Raw genomic sequence first — 15,828 nt, 5'->3', positions numbered from 1 at the left:
ATCTAGAAGTCTAATTTGTGTTGTTGGACTCCTAACTCATTTCGATTAGATATTTGATTCAAAGATAATACCTTATAGAAATATATAAGCAGGGGACTCCGATTAGACTAGTCTTTGATCTTACTCATAAATACCGAGTTCTTTGTGAAAAAGCAGAAAACACCAATTCTGAAGTCTTGAAATTGAACATGACCTTACGAACTCCAAGCCAACACTCTATCACGAGAACCCCAACATTTTGCGTATTTTTTTTTAACATTTTCACTAGAAAATTTAGTCACTTTCTGACTAGATTTATGATATAGTTTGAACTAGAACATGCGATGAGTTTAAACAAAAAACACAATTAAGTACTAAGTCATTCCACTATTATCTAGAACTGTCGAATCACAAATTGCGCAAAGTAAAACATGCACAGAGAAAAATCCAGTTAATATGAAAAAGCAGTTGAAAAAATTTAAAGCAAAAAATCAAATATCTGCCATCAACACCAAATTATCCCAATAACCAAAAACTTTAAGATATTACTGATAATATCTGACGGTTTTCTGGACTTTGGGGTAGCTATATCAAAATGCATGTAATACCGATATTATTGACCTTGGTGTTGATGGCAGATATTTGATTTTTTGCTTTAAATTTTTTCAACTGTTTTAGTCTCGAGACGATATAGAAATTGATATATTGTATACATGTAGACAACTGACTATTGCTGAAGACGTTTCCCTTTGGGTATACAAATTCAAAAGGACAGAAAAGACAAACATGTCAAGAAGGAAAGTGCTGAAGCTATATTTTTTTTAAGCACATGTTCATTGCAGTTTTTTTTTTATTGGTAGCGACGTAGAATAACGGTAAAGTGTAATATTTTATTTACTCATACAGGCTCGTCACGTAATCCCCGGAACTGATTGTAGTCTTCATGTTAAAAACCAATTATATGATCATTTTTGTTTTACATTTAACGGAAAAACATGTATTGTCACAGAAATAAATACATCCCCACCGGAGGACAAGTTAATGGTATTTTACTCTTTACGGGTTTCCAATATGCCTTTTAAAATAAATTTGTATTGAATGTTTTAAAAGTGGGATGGTCTTAGTATAATTTACTTTATATAACGGAGAAGGCTGTAGATCTACCGATATTTCATAGATCTGTTGGTACCTGTAAGTTATACACTTTTTACTACTATTCTTATTGTACTGGCCTAAACCAGTTAGTTGAAGAATCATAATAAAGTATTGACAAACATGACCGTGTTTACACAACAAAACTAACTCGTTACTGCTGACTAGCCTTTGCGTCAGGACAATTTTCGAACAGGCATGGCTTAACCTGTTGTAAACACAACATTATTGTTTATGCCTTATGAGGAACCTTAAACCGACGTTACGTTTCCTGATAAAGCATTGATAAATGTTTTCATTATTTTTAACTTTGCATTATCTAAATAGTATTCCCTTACTTTTTAGTAATTAACAAACTTTAGTGCTTTAGTGCAATAAACTGTTATTTAAGTTATTAAACATAATAACATTAACGGTACCGATATTACTTCATCAGGAGAGCAATTCAATAATGAATATCTCTTAATGATGCTCTTGATGCCAAAATATTAGAAAATAATAAAACCATAAACATAGTTGTTAATTTCTGTGTCATTTGGTCTCTTGTGGAGAGTTGTCTAATTGGCAATCATACCACATCTTCTTTTTTATATTTACATTCTACAATAAATATGGATTTTTGTAAAAAAAAAATAAAACTACACTTAATGAATTTTATGCGTCCGAAGCGCTTTTCTTAATGTACCTATATCAGGAACGTCCAAAGAAGAATATGTCAAAGCCAGGGATGTATAAGAACCGAAACAGTTGAAGAGCTATATGACTACTGTATTTTGTTTTTTGACGGAATTGGTTAAACAAGTATGACGAGCCGTTCAATTTTGTATGATTAGCTGGACAAGCAATTCCTGTCATCTATAGTAAACATCATTTTTTATGAAGATTTCAAATGGGCTATAGAATGTAAATGTACTGATGGACAACACCCTCACTCTTACTGGAAATGTAAATATCTAATAACGTGTTAATCGACAAGTTGTAAGCAAAAATACACACAGAATCTGTTGTGTTTTTAACAATACAGCTGACCGCGAATCTATACCAATCTATACGAGTCCAATACAGTAACTGCTTGTTCATAACAATTTTATTAGGTGATTTAAATAGTTCTATAAAACTAAGAAACGTACTGCGAAGAAGTTACAAGAAATGATATTGGAACTTATTTGTTCCCATGATTTGTTAATACAATAGAGATGACTGATGTGATTACTTATTTCTTGTCCAAGAACACAATCTATGTAATTTATTTTTATCTACTATATATAGTTGGAAAGAATAAATCAAACTTAAAACCGTGATTTTTCTTTTCGTCGTCACCATTATGGTGATTGATTGACATAAATCAAACAGTGATATTAATCGGAAGATTTACTAGGAAAGGCTGTGGAGTATAAATTCCATTTAAAGGCGTAACAATACAAGGTAGTCAGTTTTGAATTATAAAATATGACACAAAATGTAACTAATGCAAACATTCAAAGTACTTCTAAACTATTTTCCTATTTTTGAAGAATAATTTTACAGTAGTAGACTTTTTAAAACAAATTTGACGTACGCCGCATATTAACATGGATGTTCAATACATATAAAGTGCTTTTTTTTTACAAAAATTTGATTGGAAAACTAGTTTAAAAGTACTGAACTGGAACGAACAATGGTTTGTACCTAAAATATACTACACAATAAAAGTATAAAACTACTGAAATAGTTCAATAATTCAAAGTACTGAAAAAGTACTACATTATTTAGGAACATGTTCTGTTACTTTATATTTATAATACTGCTAAAGCACACGTGCATAAGTACCTGTGTATAACTGAAATGTAAATCTTTCGGTAAAATGATTAACGGTACCGATTGTACTGAAACAAATGCGCATTTCGACAATAATTGTCTCTTCAGTTATACTCCATGTCAAATTATTCAAAAAAAAAAAACATAACTTATACAAACGTTGAAGAATAAAGTTGACCTGACAAATTTTACCTGTATGTTTAGGCCTTTCTAAATAAAGATTGCCATATTCCTTGTGCTATTGTTGTAATTTCGAATTATACTGTCTAGAGTTTTTCACGGTTCACACCTGCACATATTGTTATGATACCATAAGTGCTTATGTATTCTTTTTTATTCTTTTTAGTATTTGTGTGTGGTGGTTGATACTGCTCTGAATTTGGACAATTTTTAAAGGGGTTCGTTTCATCATATATATATATAGGAATAACTAACAAACCAACCAAGAAATTCTTCAAAAAATTTACAAATAAAAAATCAAAATACATGTTTAGATTCAGTATATCAAAGAACCCCTTGAATTCAGTTTTTGTTAAAATCAAAACTAAGTTTAATTTTGGAGTCTTTGGACCTCAATGTGGACCAATTAAAATACGGGGCCCAAAATCCAAAATCTAAATACACAGTTGGAATCAGCATATTAAAGAGCCCCAGGAATTTAAGACTTTGAATTAAACCCCATTGAAATTGATCAAGAAATAAGCAATTTATACAAAGTATTAGAAAAGTATTATTCAGGCCCATTTCCAAATCCCGACTTTCCTTTTTTTGGTATGGAACCTTGTAGTACAATTTTATAGAGATCCAAAAATCTTATACTCAAGTTATTGTCCGTAAACCAGAGAATCCTAGTTGTCTTGCCCCTTTTAGCCCCTTATTCATAAACGGTTTGGGTCATAATCTCCAAAATCAATTCCACTCTTCCTTTAGACATGTTAGAGGTTTGGTACCTTGTGGTACAATTTTATAGAGATCCACTTATACACAAGTTCTTGTCCTGAAACAAGAAAAATGCTTGTCTGTGTCCCCTTTTTGGTCCTTTATTCTTAAACATTTAGGACAATAACCCCAAAATCAATCCCAACCTTCTTTTTGTTGTATAGAACCTTGTGGTACAATTTCATAGAGATTCATTCACTTGTACACAAGTTATTGTCTGGAAACCAAATGTCTTCGGACGACGACGACGTCATAGCATGAAACGACCGCAAAAATTTTGCGGTCGTATAAAAACTCTATCTTAAAGTAGAAAAAACTCGCTGCTTAAATTGATTTATTATATTTAGGAAAGGAAATAAGTCAATGTTGGGAAACCTCCAACAAAAATCATGACAAACCAAATACAGTGAATGTACCAACTGGTTCTGTTATCAGAGGTGTTACTACATTTTTTGTACATTGTGGATTTTACATTTTCATAGGTAGAGTTATTATCATCTTTTGACAATATTACTTACTGTTGGATGTCTTAATTAATTGTGGAATATGTAGACAGTCTTCTTGTGAACTATATTATACCTGTTGGATTTATCAAACTGTTAACTTTAGACTTGACATACTTGGATAAAAAAACCTTAAACAAATCTTAATCGACTGGATTCAGTGAACTATACAGTATATCCAATTCTGTATATTATTAAACATTTCGGTCTTAAAGTGAACCTTTTGTAAATTACAAATTATAAAAAAAAACTTCAGTTTGGTTAGGTGTAAGTTCCGTTCTTATTGTTAGTCCTTGTCTATTGAGTCGTAACGATTTTAATGCTTCCTTCTTCTTTTTGTTATACAGGTAAATAGTATCTTTCTTTATTATTAGAATGAAATTGATGTAGATTGAGGGTGAGTGCTTTTTATTTTTTTTTTTAGTTTACATATTCTACATATTTCTGTATAGTTTGCAGTAAGTTTCATGCGCATACAATATTATACATGCCTGTATTTGTGCAAACATGAAATGGCATATTTCAGTTTGAAATCTTGTAAACATGACATATGGCATATCACAGTTTACATTCTCGAAACATGAAATATGACATATCACAGTTTACATTCACGAAAACATGACATGTGACATATCACAGTTTGCATTATTGTAAACATGACATTATATGACATCGGTCTTTCCTGTGCTTTATCGCTCTGACCAGTTCTTCATAAATGTGCTTATCGTCCTTCCCTTCGCTTATCATGCCTATATCACTCTGCTCAGTTGCTCCGTAATTCTTGTATCACGGTATTAGGACGTCAATGCAGTAGATATAAAATTATGTAATGTAGGTACACCAAACATTTATCATCTTTATGGAACCGCATGCAGAACGTTATAAAAACAAATATATTATTTAGAGCACATGAAAACAGATAACATATTGAGAAAAGAAAAAATACAATTTTTGAAGGAGCTTTACACGTGAGTAAAAAAAAACGAATCCCTGAAAAACATAATAAATTTCACGAAAAAGAATCAATTCTCAGAAAATCAAGTATAATATTCAATTGAAGTACTTTGTTAGTGAAATCTGAGACTACTGTTTTGTAATAATTACAGTAGTCTCAGGTGACACCAATGATGTCCTTGTTTTGCTTTAGTATATACAAGTTCGAAAAAATTGCTTCTCACATTTCTGAATTAATATACAGCCTTTCATATCAATAATACTTTTGACAAAATGTTTTCAAATTCTTTTTATAATTTCTTTACTTTTTGACAGGTAATTTCTGTCCTTATCCAGTAACCTTTGTCCTATTGTAGTACCTATTGTCTGACCAGTTTGAAAAATTGTCAATACAATTTGTCCATTTAAATTTACAAAAGGTATTGTGAGAGCTTATCAACAGGTGGTTCCTCAACTATTGAATAATGACTTAATCACCTGTGATCTACAGTTACTGTGTCGTAAATTGTATCAGCAACTAAATTTACCTACCCATGATTAATATTGTATATAGCTCATGTCTAATTCATTCATAACTCCAATTAAAAAAAACAATTTAAAAACAAATTTTAGCAACAAACGGCATAGTTACGCAATAAAAGTTATCTTTTTATCTTAAAGTATAAAGAAATAAATCATAAAAGCTGGTATTTCAAATGTATATGTACTTATATAAAACTTAAAATTGGTTTTGATTTTTATAGTGTTATTTATATCTGTCATTCTGAGCTTAAGAAATCGAATAGTTGTCATAATAAAATAGAATATAAGAAGCTTTTTTTTATCAATGAACACAGTTTGTCTTGTCAGGGTATTTTATAGCTGATTTATACAGTATGGTCTTCGCTCATAGTTGAAGGCTTAAAATGTCTGGCAGTTGTTATCAAATAGTTTGTTTCTATGTATGTTGCATTGGCGTTTGTTTTTGTTGCACTTCAGTGTTTCTGTTGTTCCGTTGTTTTCCTCTTATAGTTGATGTGTTTCCCTCGGTTTAGTTTGTAACCCGGATTTGTTTTCTCTCAATCGATTTATGACTTTTGAACAGCGGTATGCTACTGTTTCCTTTATTTACATTCACAGCATTTGAACTGTACTTAATGTGATTCATACCATATGACATATTTTTCTCTGAATTACAGCCCTTAGAATTTAGTTGACATAAAGTGATATAATACAAAAAATAATGAATATTTTGTCATTTGCATCCTGCTTTCAAATGAACAATCCCATTTTCTTCTACAATATTTCTTAAGAGTATTGGGTCATATCAGTTTCAGATTATCTGCAATTTATTCCAACAATTTGCATTTATGAAATGAGTTGATTGTATAGCTTTAAAATACCTTAGTATTTGAACTATGAGTGAGCAGAAAGGATTAGGATGATATCAAAACTGATAAATATATCATTACATTATAGATTATGGACAATTATATAGCTTATCCATAAGTTTAAATTTAGCTTGAAACTGCAAAAACTTCAATATTTCCAGTCTTTTTATCTTCCTTTCCAAACTCATTTTAACAGTAAATTATGATTTTATGCTGTAACAATACTGCCCAAGGGTAGGGGTTGAGAATCATATCGAGCACTCACAAATATGTCCAACTCTGCCAAATTATTTTTTTTTATGTACAGGCCGAACCAGAAGCCTGCAGTCCACTGGTTGTGGTTAGTTGCTGTTATTTTTAATTGTTTTTGTTAACCGATATTAGCTTACATCAGTTATTGGTACATCAATCATTGGTATTGTTTTGTATTGTTTCACATTTTGTTTTTTGCAGCCTTTTGTATGACATGTTAAGGGTCGGCCCATCATTGAAAACTGTGCCATGTACAAAATGGTGAGGTTGATTACATCTTTGTTCTTTTGGATTGTTGTCTCATTAGTGATATTATCATATCTCCTTATATATAGTGAGTAAAACAGAGATGAATGTGTGGCACTGCATAATTTAGATTCAAAGACACTCCAAATTGATAAGTAAATGCATTCAATGTTTCATCCATATTCTATATATAATCTAATAGGAGGAGGATATTGTTCATTTTATAAGCGTATAGATTTTTTTTTTTTAATTTATGATGTTTGGTAATTGTGTCCATGCTTTTTTAAATACAAACTTGGTATGTAGTACACTTGCATGATTCACTTTCAGTAAAATTTTCATATAGGAAATTTACATGAAACACTGTAGACTTCAAATTACTTGACATACTGTGCTGATTTTACAATACTAAATAGTCAAAAACTTTTTAAAGTCCAGTTTGATTTATCGCAATCCAGTTTTCTATAAATAAAGTTTAAACTTCTGCATCGTGTGGAATAAATCGTCGAAATTTTTTCTATTTTCATTAGCAGTTCTTCGCTTTAGTTGAATACAAATTTAATAAAAATCAGTGATGAAAGTCCATATCAGGAATCAGAAACTTAAAATTAAAATATATCCTACATTGATATCACCATTAAGTAAACATTATATCCTGTTTTTGAACTATTCCGAGTCTGATAGTGGAGGATTTTTTGGTAGAGGATCCAAGGGTAATGGTGGATGAACATGCATGTTTTAATTTGCTGGTATGCATATATGCATATGAATAATAATATGGATAAAATATATGATACACTGGATAAAATGCATATGGATTTTGACACTGTTGACTGTAAAGGAAGACTATGTTCTCATTTTGGTTTGTTGTTGAAGACCTGAAAACTGGTGGTGCCATTTGCTGATTACTGGTGAAAGGGGCAACAACATATAGAGTTTGGTTACTGAGAGGTGGTGAGCTGGTGATGGTTGCAGATGGCATCAACATTTTTGCAGGATTAATCAAAGGAGGCAACTCATCAATGTCAGAAATGTCTCCATAACAAGAGGACACTTTTGGCACCTGGTATCATGCAGTATATTTGTAAATTTGATTACGTAGAATGGAAGAAAAGTTTTCCTTGTCCTGGAAATGTGGATGAAATGGTATCTCATTTTCATTTGAGTTTTTAAGAGCTATAACATCTCTCATCAGGTTGTGTGTATTCAGGTATCTCTGTTTTTGGTAGCCCTTAAATGTTCCTTAGATACACTTATGAAAGATGCTGGTTTTATTTTTTTTTTTTTTGCTGAAAAGACAATATTTTTGAAGTCCTCAATTTCTTTATCAACATTTTTGATATCCTTCTATATCTGTTTTGACTCTTTTTTTGTAGACTTGATATCTATCCCTCTGGTCACAGTATTTCCTGTTTGTGCGTTTCGAAAGGGAACAGGGTTTGTTGTCAATGTTCCAATCAGCCTCTTTTCCATGCCATGCAAATGGCAATTTCCACACCTGGTAATTTTGTATGGACCAATTGGTTCAGGGTCAAATACTATAACATCCATATATAGATATAAGAAGATGTGGTATGAGTGCCAATGAGACAACTCTCCATCCAAGTCAAAATTTATAAAAGTATATCCCTTCTTCCAGCATTTAAGTGACATTTTGTTCTCTCTTTTTATTTAATATCACATTTGCTCTCTGATTTTTTCCATCCCGTTTGGATGTTGCTCTATTACCTCATTAGAAGGCAGTATACTAAGTCTAGGCTGATCCACACTAACTGGATATACTGTTGTTGCAGCTTTTAAGTTTCTTACTGCCATTTGAATTTTTCGTTTTCTATCCAATGGTAATGGCGACTCACAAAATATAGCATCTAAATCCATATATATATATGTCCATGGCACGATGGAACTACTATCCCTAAACTTATTTTCCAGAAATGTTTCTTCATATTTCAAAAACTCTGGCCCAAATTAAACTAAAAATTCACTGATTGAAATTTCCTTCTTGACTGTTTAGAAACACCAAAAGAAAAGGCTTTATAGAAGGTGCTTGCAACTGGCAATTTTTTTTTTATTTCAAAGGGGTCAGAGGTATATTGAAGTGTATAGAAATTAACTTTTATCCTCATTTTGCAAAATATTTACAAATTTTCAAACTAAAATTGACTTATTTCTGGCAAAATAAAGTAAATTTACAATAAAGATATTTATCAAAAAGACAAAATCGTGTATATAATGTTAATCTCCCCATAACTAAATAGAATTGTACATTCAGGACACTGGTCATTATACCTGAGGAAAGCAAGCTAGCTATCAGTCATTTAAATTTTATCATTTAGTAGGTCATAAATTTGGAAGAGTGTTTACTCTCTTGTTTAAATTAATATGATGATATCTAAAAAAAATAGTTTTATAACCTGGTATATGTATTGATGAAAAAGTAAAAAAAACAAAAACAATAAGCTATTTAAAAAAGGTAGCACAATATCCAAAATAGTGAAAACTACTGGAATACCCATGCCAACAGTTTACAAATACTTTTACAACAATAAACCAACAATTACTGTTCCAAGAAATACAAGAAAGATTACGACAAATGAAATTATAGAATGTATTTTATTTTTACTGAAAGACAACCTTCCATCCAGTTACAAAAGATTTAACAAAATTTGATAGACACTGGAATGTGTCTAATTGAAAACTGTCCAAGTCAAAAGTCAATCAGCAAGTCTTTTAAAAATTATCTTTTGTTTACTAGAAAGAAAATCAGAGTAGTTCTAAAGGAACCACAAACAGCACAAATAGAGTAAAAAATAAAAAAATGGATATGCTTTATATGGACATGAACCTACTGAAGTTCAACGCTATGCATAAAGTGCAAGATTAATGGTGAATTTAATGCACAGTCGTGCTGTAAAAGAATACTTCCATTTTGTAGGACCATCAGATAATTTGCATTAATTAATTTTTTGTGGAGGTTTTCCACCAGAGGTTCTATGGGTCACCTATATTTACACCTGGAGATATTGTGAAAATAGATATCTGTAAATTCCATCATTCAAGGTTAATTCAAAATCAACTTCAGCATTTATTTAGAGTTAATGGTGAAACTCTAAATATCAGCCCCCTTGTCACTCTGAACTAAACACTTGTGAATATTGCTTGAATCTCATTAAAGATGGCATAAAAGGGAGAAACCATTATTACAAAGAGCATATGGAACTGGCTATTTGTAACTCTGTTGTTAACAACATCAATTGAACAAGTTCTGAAAACATCTTTCATCATTGTGGATATACTTAGCCTCACTGGTTCAGAATTTATGGCCATTAATACATATATCCTGTTCATGTTATTATGTCTATTACAAATATACATTACTCATCAAGATTTTGTTCTTATAGTAACATTGTGTGCAATATACTGGTTACTTTTATAGTTCTCTCTCATTCATAAATAAGTGAAGTAAATATTATCCCTTTGATATCACACTGGCTGTAATAGATTATGAATAAAAAGAGATTTGACACATACGTCAACTAGAAAGTAACCCAATAACACAAATTTATGGAACTGGACCTATTGACAGCTAGATTATCTTTAATTACCAAAGAATAGAGGCCCAAAACTGTTGTCTAAGGTCATTTAACCTATTTTTTTATTCTTTTTTTTTCACATCAGATTTATAACTTTACTTTGTTATGGAAATACAACACAAAAACTCTCAAGGAAAAAAATTGTTGGGGTAAAAACCAACCAGGTAAAGCTACAGGTAGCTGACTGACCACCTTTTGTACAATTTAAATGGAAAAATTGTATTGACAATTTTTCGACTGGTCAGACAATAGGTATTACAATAGGACAAAGGTTACTGAATAATGACAGTAAGACTGATTTCTACCGATATAAATCGCGTGACAGAATAATGTATGATACGTCGCCAATGCAACGACATCAAGCATAAAACCAAGAACACGGACATATTCTTTTTTTACTTCCATACCTTTTATCTTTCGCGGTATCTAGTAACCGTCCTGAAAAGACTTCATTGATGAATATACTATTTCATTCCTTTATATAACAATAATCAAGGAAACTTGATCAGTTATCATGAGTTATCTGAAACTGACAAAGTGAACATTTTCAATATACCCATTTTAGAAAAAAAGAAAGAGACACGCGTAACTAATTTTAAGTTTGAATTTTTATGCGTGTATTAAAAAAAATATGAAAATAACACTTTACAAATTTGGAACGTCCTATGCACTTTTCTGGATTTACTTACATTAGTGTAGCTCACTTCCCAATATTTTAATATACCTGCCTCCAGCGCAAGAGGGAAGGGCCGACAATATGACTCCAGGTCATGTGAAGCTTAATTTTAAAATATTTTTTTAAAGTTCGTTACTTCGCCTCTAAAAACAAATTATTTTGGACTTCTTTCAATAAATGGTCGATTCGAAGTCAGAATATTGCATGTGGCCATGGTGAAATATCATGACTGTTACCTTGTGAGCTAATTAGAAAAACACTGACTAAGCGCGTCAGAAAATTACAAAACAGGGTGTATTCCTATAAAATCCCATGTTTATTTAAATTCAAATTGCAAAAGAACTTTATAATCTAGAGCTTTAAAACTTGGTATTTAGTAACTCCCATGTTGTTCCGCCCATTTTGGTAATTTACATGACACGGTATCTTTAAGAAAGTGTGGCGCCGGATTTGCAAGTGAGTGTTTTGCATATTTAAAGTGTTCGAAAATTATTACTGGTCATATAGATACAAGTATGATTTTCTGGAACAATAGAGGAGCGAACCTTCAAAGTTGAATCACAAACTGAAATAGTAGATATTTCACTTTTCGCGTTCGTTCACTTATTCCACTATGTTGAGGAGAAATTGTTATTGTAATTATCTACATATGCCATATTATTTATACTGTGATTAATTACTGTTTTGTATTTTTATTACATTTCATTAAAAAAGAAAACAGAATGAAGAACGCTTATGTCCACCAAAAGACTGGATCACAAGGCAGTCTAACAACAGCGTTACTTGTGTCAAATGTTTCTCTAATGAAGAATCTACTGCAGACAGGGAAATGTGGAGATAATGATAAGTGTATAGCTGGTGTAGCTTTGTTGTGTGTGTCAATATTGTTGCAAGTAACAGCTGGAATTATGCTGGTTATATTGGCACCAAGAGAACAGAAAAGTTCAAATCTAAAAAAAAGAGATAGGGAATCTAGTGCCATGGAAACGGAAGATCAAATAGAAGTAAAAGCCAATATTAGAAGATCAAGAGACATCCTAAATGACCGGATCAACACAACAGTGCTGATACTGACATTTCTTATTGCAGTGATAAATGTTGTTATAAACGGAATTGGGATTTAAATTCAAGATTTACAAGTTGAATGTGTACTTAATTACTCTGAACGAATTGTTGAACATATTCAGATAAGTTTCAAGTACTTGCTGTAGCTTTTCAAGTAATTTGTACACGAACTAATCCTGTAAGATATCCATCCAATAACACTGTGAAAAAAATTCATTAATTCAGATAATTTACTAAATTCAAATTTTGACCATATTGAAATGTTAGATTAGAAATCGTTTTCTTCAATTACAAAATACCAAACTCTATGAAAACTATATCTTTGAAATTTGAAAAGACCAAACTCATTATGAATATGCATCAACTGAAACAAAACTAATTAAAGGTAGTTTATAACTCTTATATAAAACTATATCATAAAATCATCAGGATACTTAAAAAGTGCAGTGACTAAATGTTGACATTAGGCTTATATTTTGCCTTATTTGTTATGTTGATTGTATATTTTGCGATTTTTGTTGGTAAGTAGACAAATTTGAGGCAATATCGAAAGTAAAAATCCTATGTATATTGCACACTTGTTAAATTTCAATTCAATTTGCCAATTGGTTTTCTGGTCGAAACAAGAATAAGTGTTCATAACAATGTCCAACTCATACTAACATATGTCCATGTTTACTGAACCAAGAAATTGGAGTTAAAATCTAATTTTCCATACAATTTTAAAAATTGGCCTCAAAATGAACATGTGAACTAAGATAAAAGTTGATGTGACCACTACTTCCGGTCAGCTATCTTAACCAATAAACTGTTAAAACAGAGATATGTCTCGCCTATTTGTTATTTTGATAATGCAAATGTTGAAATTAAAATTGCAATACCTTAACATGTAAGTTATGCAAATATTCAAAGTCAATGAACCATGACTGAAGCTACAGGGCTAAACAATCTCCATGGAAATAAGATGAGCCAATGCTAATACAACTGCATACCAAATACTATTGACTTTTCATAAGTCATTCCCTGTAAACAAACCTAAACACAAACATTAACTTGTAAACCATGTAAAAGTTTCAAAGTCAATGAACCATAATGAGGGGATGGGGTTATATAATCTCCATGGAAATGAAACTTGTAAATGCCAATACATTTGCATACAAATATCATTGACTTAACATTGGTGGTTCATCTTAAACTGACCTAATCACCAACTAATACATGTAAACTAAGCAAAAATTTCAAAGTCAATAGACCATGACTGAGGGGTAAGGACCAAATATTCTCTATGGAAATGAGATGTGCTAATGCTTATACAACTGCATACCAATTATCATTGACCTACCACTAACGGTTCCCCTTAAACTGACCTAATCACAAACTAATACATGAAAACTAAGCAGAAGTTTAAAAGTCAATAGACAATGACTGAGGGGGCGGGACCAAATAATCTCCATGGAAATGTCAAAAGTAAAAGTGGGGCGAAAGATACCAGAGGTACATTCAAACTCATAAATTGAAAATAAACTGACAACACCATAGCTAAAAAAGAAAAAGACAAACAGACACACAATAGTACACAAAACACAACATAGAAAACTAAAGACTAAGCAACACGAACACCACCAAAAACTGGGGGTGATCTCAGGTGCTCCGGAAGCGTAAGCAGATCCTGCTCCACATGTGGCACCCGTTGTGTTGCTCATGTTGGTACAAACCTGGTAAATAGTCTAATTCGGTAGGTAACATTCATGAAAAGGGAACAGGATTGTAGTTACGACATTAGGAACATATCCTCTATCAACTGTGAAACGGATATTCCATAACGGTCAACCAACTCGTGATGGCGTCCGTAAAATTTACGAAAGTGATGATTTCAACTTCACAATTTGGAACTCTTGGTTTAATAGCTTCCTTGTGAGCAGCAACCCTCTATTAAGGAAATCATGATAGGAAATACAAGCCCGGGAATATCTTATTAATTGGGAGATATATACTCCGTATGCAGGGCTGCGGAAATGTTGCTACATAGAAATGAAAAATTCACAATTGGGAAGCTGAAATCATCTCTTTTGTCATAAAGTTTTGTTTTCAACCGACCCTCATTGTCAATTTCTATATGCAAGTCAAGATATGAGGCAGACTTAACTGTAACTGCTTGTGTCCTAAACTGACCTAATCACAAACTTAGCAAAGTTTCAAAGTCAATAGACCATGACTGAGGGGCCGGGGCCAAATAATCTCCATGGTTACGAGATGTGCCAATGCTAATACAACTGCATACCAAATATCATTGATCTACCACTAGTGGTTCACAATAAACTAGACCTAATCACAAACTAATACATTGTTGACGCTGCCGACGACGCCGGAAACAGCATACCTATGTCTCCCTTCTTGACTTTGTCAAGGCAAGACAAAAACTAACCTGAAAATGTACAATATTCATACTACACAAGACTATTTTCAGTGAACTATCATAATGTACAAGTGTACTTAGTTTCAAGTTGATGTGACCTTAACGTCAGGGTGCACTACCTTAATCAAAAAATTTAACCTGATACATGATAGGACAAATGAAAGGACAAACGAACAGACCAAAAATCATACTGCCATTTACTATGGTAAGACAGGCATAAAAAGGACACATAACTGACAGATCACAGAAAGACGACGGACACAAGTGTGGCAATAGCTCACACTGGTCATCTGAGATGTACACTACAAGTAAAATAGTCAAAATTATAGAATCTAATTTGTCAACACATCAGCATTCATCCAGGCAGAAGTTTAGCATTAAATTATGTAATATATTAGAATATCATTAGGTATGCTTTCAGCCTTCATTCACACTTAAAGGATGTTTGCAATTGATGCTGGATCTTTTGTTTTTTAGGTCTATTTTCGATGTCTTTTTTCTTATTGGAAACATTGGTACCACCATTGGACAAAAAAAAATATTAAAGAAAATTTAAAGAGATGCATGTTATACAATCATTTCAGAAAATATTATGTTAGCTAATGCAGGTGGCTAATGTTTTCTTCCATAAATCAAATATTTATTTTCATCAAAGTTTGGGCTCAAATCTAGCACTATTGCATCAAAATGGCAGCATCGTTGCCTGGTGCATAATGCAAAAACTATACCACACAGCAAGCTATAAATGGCCCCGACATCAAGATGTAAATCAATTTAAACAAGAAATGTGAGGACCTGATTAATGTACAAAACAATAAACAAAATACAAGTATGATATACAGCAACAAAAGACAAGTACTGAATAATAGACTCCTCACTTGGTACA

The 15,828-nt window shown here is 31.9% G+C and overlaps 1 long non-coding RNA gene across 1 annotated transcript; it reads left to right on the top strand.

Moving 5' to 3' along the window:
• Positions 1-4,705: 4,705 nt before the first annotated feature.
• LOC127711231 (uncharacterized) lies at positions 4,706-13,347 on the top strand. The gene is made up of 2 exons (XR_007986604.1): positions 4,706-4,767; positions 12,176-13,347. It is a non-coding gene; the product is annotated as an uncharacterized LOC127711231 (long non-coding RNA).
• Positions 13,348-15,828: the final 2,481 nt, after the last annotated feature.

This window comes from Mytilus californianus, unplaced genomic scaffold (genome assembly GCF_021869535.1).
Source record: "Mytilus californianus isolate M0D057914Y unplaced genomic scaffold, xbMytCali1.0.p SCAF_8, whole genome shotgun sequence".
Lineage (NCBI taxonomy): Eukaryota > Metazoa > Mollusca > Bivalvia > Mytilida > Mytilidae > Mytilus > Mytilus californianus.
Note: the sequence above shows the minus strand (reverse complement) of the source record. Positions and strands in the feature narration are given on the sequence as shown.